Here is a 6,974-nt window from a genome sequence, read left to right as displayed (position 1 = left end):
TGAGTAGTCTACTTTGGTATATCCAAGGTCCTATCATCGATGTCATACAAACGATCTCAAACCTTTATGGGGCCTTGGATATACTAAAGAAGACTACTCAATTGCAAAGCTGAGTCAACAAACTGCACATCTGGATCACGAGATCCCCACGCACCTCCTTTTCGACATCGAAGGGGCCAGGATTATCGACATGGGAAACAACCAGGCAAAAATTGAAGGTGTTGGAAAGCTGCTACATTAAAACAACTAAAAACACAGTAAACACTAAGAAAGACACCGGAAAACATCCACTCTTCATACGCAAACATTTTCCAATTACTCGAAAAAATATGCTAACTGCCAAATAATAAAAATATACACAAATATATAAACTATATCACACATACATAACAGCTTACTTTTAATCAAAACTAAATAAGTGAAAAGTGAAGACTGTGCTAAAAGTTCGATGCTGTGGAAAATTAATCCTTAAGACACAAGACAAAAGTATCTTTATCCGCAAACATCTGTAGGCAGTAAGTCGATACACTACACCTTATATTCTAAAAACACGAATTCACTCGAATTATTTGCAAAACAAATCAAAAACCAATATACACGAGCAGCCCAGTCGACACTCACAAGAAAACGGCATCTTTTCGGGAAGAAAGCATAAATTATATGATCAGCAAAACGAATTAAATAAACACTATTTTTAGTCCCTGAAGAAGCTTCAATAAGGATTGAAACGTTGGAAACGTAAATCAATACGTCGATTTTTGCTAAAACCACCACTGCAAGCCGAAAAAACTCCCCAAAAAAGTAACTTCTCTGGCAATCTAACCTTTTCTGATAAACTCATTTTAAATTAAATTTTCTTCTTCCATATGATCTAAATATATTTTTATGAGAAAGGTGCGAAATAAAAATAGTACTAGTTATGTATTCCCTCAAAATAAAGATTATTTGTTGAATTTACTATAAGGAGTGTTTTCGAAAAAAATGCAACACTTTGTATTGTGGATAACTTTGTTTTGCATGGAAACATGATGAAATTTTCAGTGGTACTACCTAGCAATGTAGTGTTTACATCTGCAACTTTTTAAATAAGAAGACAACATGAACGTTGGCCTGATTTAAGTCTGTTGGACGATCCAGAAAGAAGAATTGACTTTTTTTTACATCTTATACAATCAAAATGTTCGAATTGAGCTTGATTAAACCTTCAAAATAGATATCATATTCTTTTTTTTTCAAGGAATCTGTCATCCTCCCATTTTTTCAAATTTAAACTCAATATTAGAGTCCCTTACACTCTTCAGCTGAATTCAAGCTGTTTATGGTCTCTCAAAAAAAACTTTCCTGAGTTTTTCACGATCCTGCCCAAATATATTGGTCTTTGAACATATTCATCGGACGCTATCTCAAAAACTTCTTGACAGATCGTCACAAAATTTTGCTCATGTAAACATTTCATTGCTACGTAGTTTCTTGGAAAATTTCATCAGTTTTCATGAATGCATTTAAAAGTTATTCACAAAACTAAGTGATGATTTTTTTTCGAATACACTGACCGAACTGAGCGCCATCAGAAAATTTGGAAACAACAAAAATCAAATGTCATATAAATCATATTACAGTTCGAAAAACGAATATGATTGACTGAAATGGATTCCTTGGGTTATAAACTATCGATGTTGGTTCATAAACATTAAATATTTTTCTCTAGATGAAAATATTTGCACATAAAGTTGAAGTTTCTCGAAAAAATGCTTATGGCGTTCAGTTCGTTCTGGTCGAATCCCAACCATATTAGTGAATATCAATGTTTCTACGTTCTTATGCATTTTGCATTAATTTTTAGTACATCAAATTTCAAAGAGTTTTTACGAGGTTTTCCTATAGCAGATTACGAATTTTACATTTGAGCAGTAATACTTCATCATACTTTTTCATTTACATAACGTGAAAATTTAAATAAAAAAAATTAGCTTCGGCTTGAATGCAAAAAACAGGCCGCTCATTTAAAAATTTCGATTATTTTTTATCATTCAACCACTATTTTTTTAGTTTCTAGTCGTAGATGGCAGCACTATCTTACTGTTAAACGAAATGAAAGCTCATTATAGATTTGCCGGGATTGTTAATGCTCATATTCAGCATTTCGACAGTTTTCCGAAATAGTTTTGTTGTGGTTCATGTTAAAGGAAGCTTTTCTGGATTTGCAACAACTCATCAACATCACTGCTGAAGGCATGTTATTCGAAAAAATGAGATTTACAAGAAAATTTTCGAGAATTGAGCCGTTTTCGGAGATAATTTACCGCTCCTCCGCTCCTTTCGTCCTCCAGGCTAAGTGGGGAGGAAAATTTTTGCCGTCTGGGATCGTCCAAGTTGTCGGTGCTGTTTAGCGACTGACATTCGATGGCCATCAGTTCCTGTTCCGAGGAGGATTCCTTCGATTTTGACTAATTTTCGTGGCTAAAAGAAAAGCTCAGTCCGGAGCGCGGATGTCAACAACATCGATGTGTTGAGGTCTATCGCTTGATTCGAATCCGGCAGCTTGCTGTCTCGCCATTTGTCGCGCCAGATTCCAAATCCAACCCTTGATTTTTCCCGGGCTGCCGTGGGTATGGACATTATCAGGTAAATGTTTTTTCTTCATTTCGCAGACGGTTCAAAATTCCTTACTCTCGCTGTTTAGTCGGCATCGAGCAGAGTTCGTTACAAAGCTCCTGCATTTGCTGGAACTTATTTCGTCCATCCACGGAAACGGAAAATTCGGTAAAACTATCCGATTCCTGCCCATAACTTTAATTTTTAAAGTTCACTGTTTTTAAATAGAATGTTAGAAAATGATAACTTACCTTGTGCGATAAAAATTGCATCAGTTTAGGCTTTTGGAAATAACTGTTAACACAAAATTATAAAATATTGGTAAAAATGTGGCTTCAAGAAGATCGATTGTGAAAAGCGGATAATGTTTTTTTCGGTTCTGTTTTTCGATTGAGGTTAAATTTTCATTCTTTTTTCGGTTAATACCGAAAACTAAAAATATGGTTAAAATAGTTCCTTAAAATATTGATGAAAAATAACCGTATTGGCAATTCTGCAGAAAAAACCTAAAAATAGTTATTTTTCATTCAAAAATAATTAAATAAAAATGAGCATGGTGTAAAGCAAAAATTTGTTTTTATTTCGTTTAACAGCAAGAAAATGCTGTCATCTATAATTCAAAATTGGAAAAAAGTTGTTTTTATAGGCTTTCACACAAACAGGCTTTCAAATTCAAATCCAATCCAGAATCTATGGTTGGTCATTTCACGTCATATTAATGAATTGACACATAGAATATAATTGAAATGTTAACAATACCTTCTCGTTCTTACAGCGAAGTGTTCACTTTGAAGTCATTTAGTCAATTGGCATGAAACACTGACACTAAATCAAAAATTCTATTGTAACACAGCATGTTTCTTTGTTTATTCTTGTCTCTTTAGGTCATAATATAAGGTTGCCATAATTTTTTCAGCACGTATCCGGGCCGGACAAACCGGGCAATTTTATAGAAAAACCTGACAAAATTCGGGCATTTGATTTCAAAAGTGACGACCACAAATCCGGACAATATCCAGGCAAATTTTCACAAAATCCAGAAACTACTCATCAAAAATCAAGAAAAGAAATTGAAAAAATAATTTTTTTTCATCAAAACTCATCGACAGATTTTGAATAGCATTCTAAGCTTCCAAAAAACCTTTTATGATTATTTTTATAAAACTTGATAAAAAATTTCGTTTTGAAGGCGTTTAATGTTTTTTTTTTTGGTTTGGTTACGTTTGCCAGTAAAACTCATCGTGAACGATTCTTTGGAAGCATTGAATACCATTCTAAATTAGGTGTTATTATGCCCGAATAATGGTGGTACAATGCCAAAATTTGGGTCTAATTTTTCAAATAAGAACACCTCGATTATCCCAAGTATACATAGGTTTCACTGAAACTTCGTTGATGCATCGTTCAGCAATCGTTTCAAAACGAAATTTGAGAGCATAATGAAGCAATTTTTAAGGTATAAAATACTGCCAAAATTTGGTATCTTTATGCTAATTATTTTACATTTAATTCTTATGAAGATATACGTTAAAAGGATTTAATTTTTTACCCATGTCAAAAAGATAACCATAATATTAAGGCTATACCTGATCATCTAGATTCCGTGTATTTTTAAAAACTATTCATTTGATCGAAAAACTTTCTATGGAGGCCATGAAGGTGTTAATATGATATTTAATGAAAAAAATATAACAAATATCGTTGATTACAAGAAATACTCTTACTTTATCAAAAAAATTCTTTATTAACTTTGCACACTTGCATGTATTTATAGTGAATGAAAACTGTCCATTGACGTTGGAATGCTTGGAGAATCCATGGTACTCAATAAATGTGGTCTTTAGCAACTTTTATCTAACTAACCTTCCATCAACCTTCTATTTCTGAGCAAGAAATAAAACCAGTATCATTCGACACATCGCCGTCCGACGTCACCGCATTCACCTTTCCTTATTGAAAAAAAAACTTCCTTTCGAATAGTTTCCCAAGTTTGGTATTAAAAAACCGGTGTCACCAAACGAGGGCATTTCCTACCATCCATTGTGGGACCTGCGGAAGCCAATCTTCACAAGGCAACGAACGTTCCAGACGCTGCTCGCTGGCCGGTACTTTCATAAATGCTTCTGGTCCGCAGACAAATTTGGCATGAACACATCACGACAACAACGAATCTACGAAAAAAAACGTATGTGAAAAAACCAGCCAGTTGAACTTGAATAACCTGCCCGCGGACGATCTTTAGGCATCTCAAAGTTACATTCTACGCGACTCAAAAGTTAATGGGCAATCATGCGTTCCGAAGCATCTTAGTTTTGAGATCACAAGGAAGGTAACTAAACCAAGAGCAGTAGCAGCAGCAGCAGCAAAAAAAACGTAAGTAGTAAATACATACGTTTGCCACAAATTGAGGAGGAAGCTAGAGCATGATGCGGGGGAAACAAAAAACATGTTCCAACGGATGAAAAAGGTAGTGAGAGTAATCCACTTTCGATTTGAACGGGACCGGAGTACTCGTACCTGCTGTACATATATGTATGAGGTTAGTTGCCCGTTGGGGAAACCAAGTGCCAAGAGCCAAGTACCAAACAGAGATCGATAAGTTGCGCAATGGTCGTGATCGTGTGTAGATTTGGGGTCTGCACGATTGTTGCCAATTCCAATTCCGTGGGGCTACTTTTTTACGGGTATCAAACCACAAATGGTTCAGCATGTAATTATTGTACATTGAAAACGTGAAATATTCGTTGGAGATGTTAATGTGCAATTGATTGGGGGAAATAAAAAAAAAACCTTCGATGAGAAAGGTTGAAACTTTTTCAAATGTCTGTCAACAGAGTTATTTCAGTTGAATACCGTCACCCGATCAGAATCAATTTTTTCATATCTCAATGAGATATAATTTAGTACTCGCAGAATGCTATCTCAAATTATAATCCATGCAAGAATAACGGAAATTTTATCATTAATAGCATTATATCAAGATTATAACTCAATCAGATAGGATATTGATCCCAGCAAACATTTGAGAGGGTATATCGCAGGAGCAACAGAATTAATCAAACGAATATACCAGATGAAAAGATTGTATTAAACTTACCAAAATAGCATATAGCTATAAAAGTGGAGGCGATATATCTACAATGACAAGATTTTAACGATTCGATTTCCTCACAAAAAGCAAAATATACGATTTTAAGTAATTTGAATAAAACGAAAAAAAAAATAAATTCCCCGACCGAGATTTGAACTCCAGCCTCCGAGTTGTCTGTCCGGTATCTTACCACGATGCCAACTCATCAGTTGAAATGATCCGCGCTAGAGCTCTATATGTAAGATTTTCTGTTCTCGAACCGGTCAAAGGAAGAAAGAAGGAAGGATCGCCCATTTACAGGGCCGGATTTAGCCATCGGGGGGCCCGGGGCAATTTATCCGATTTAATTCGATTTTTTTTTTCAAATGCTACCCAGAAAATACAAAATCTTTCAAACGTGCAAAAATACTGTAGATGAGTGCAGTATAGTATCTTCAAATAGCCATGTTGTCTGCGTAGAACATAGTTTCTGGTATCTTCAAATAAAAATTGGTAATCAATCACGTGCAAACATTGGGGAAGAGTTTAGAAGTTTCTTAAAAATGAAACCTCTGGTTTAAGCTGCAGAATGCAAAATTTAATTCTCATTTTTTTAAACCCTTTTCACCAACTAAAATTATCTAATTTTTAAAAACTGGCCGGATAGATATTATAAATGATTTTCATATAATCATTGATCGTTTGGTTTGTGCTTGTTCGAGAAATATTTAGCCAGTGACAATAAGGAAGTATCATGAAGATTTGGAACACAGAAAATAAAATTTAAAAATAATAAACAAAATAATTAAATCCACATTCCATAGAGATACAGATATAAGAGTTAGAGATTTCAAAACTTTAAATCACGTTATATTCAGAACCAATATCCAGTTTTTCAAATCTAAATCATGATTTCAAATCAAGTTTTGAGAAACAGAATATGAATTAAATTTGGAAAACAAAAAGATACAAAGTTACAATCAGAGCAAATGCAGAAATTGCACCAAATTTTAATTTCAATTCTATCTTTTCCTGAGATGTTTTTGAATATCATTCTCATCAGATAAATTTATTTTTTTTCAAATTGTTATTCTAAATGTGACGAAAGTTTCATTCGATACCCTCAAAGCCAAAGGGGTATTAGTGCAAAAACGATCGGTTGAAAAAAAATTTCGAATTAAGATTAAATGTTTAAAACACAGAATCAGTTATCATTGAAAAAAATCAAATAAGGGGTCCAAATGAGTTAAGTACCTTAAACAAATTTTCAAAATTCAGAAAAATGATGAAACTGAACTTCAGTAACTGA

Source organism: Uranotaenia lowii, chromosome 3 (assembly GCF_029784155.1).
Source record: "Uranotaenia lowii strain MFRU-FL chromosome 3, ASM2978415v1, whole genome shotgun sequence".
Classification (NCBI taxonomy): Eukaryota; Metazoa; Arthropoda; class Insecta; order Diptera; family Culicidae; genus Uranotaenia; species Uranotaenia lowii.
The sequence above is the reverse complement of the archived record's forward strand: the minus strand, read 5'-3'. Positions refer to the sequence as shown.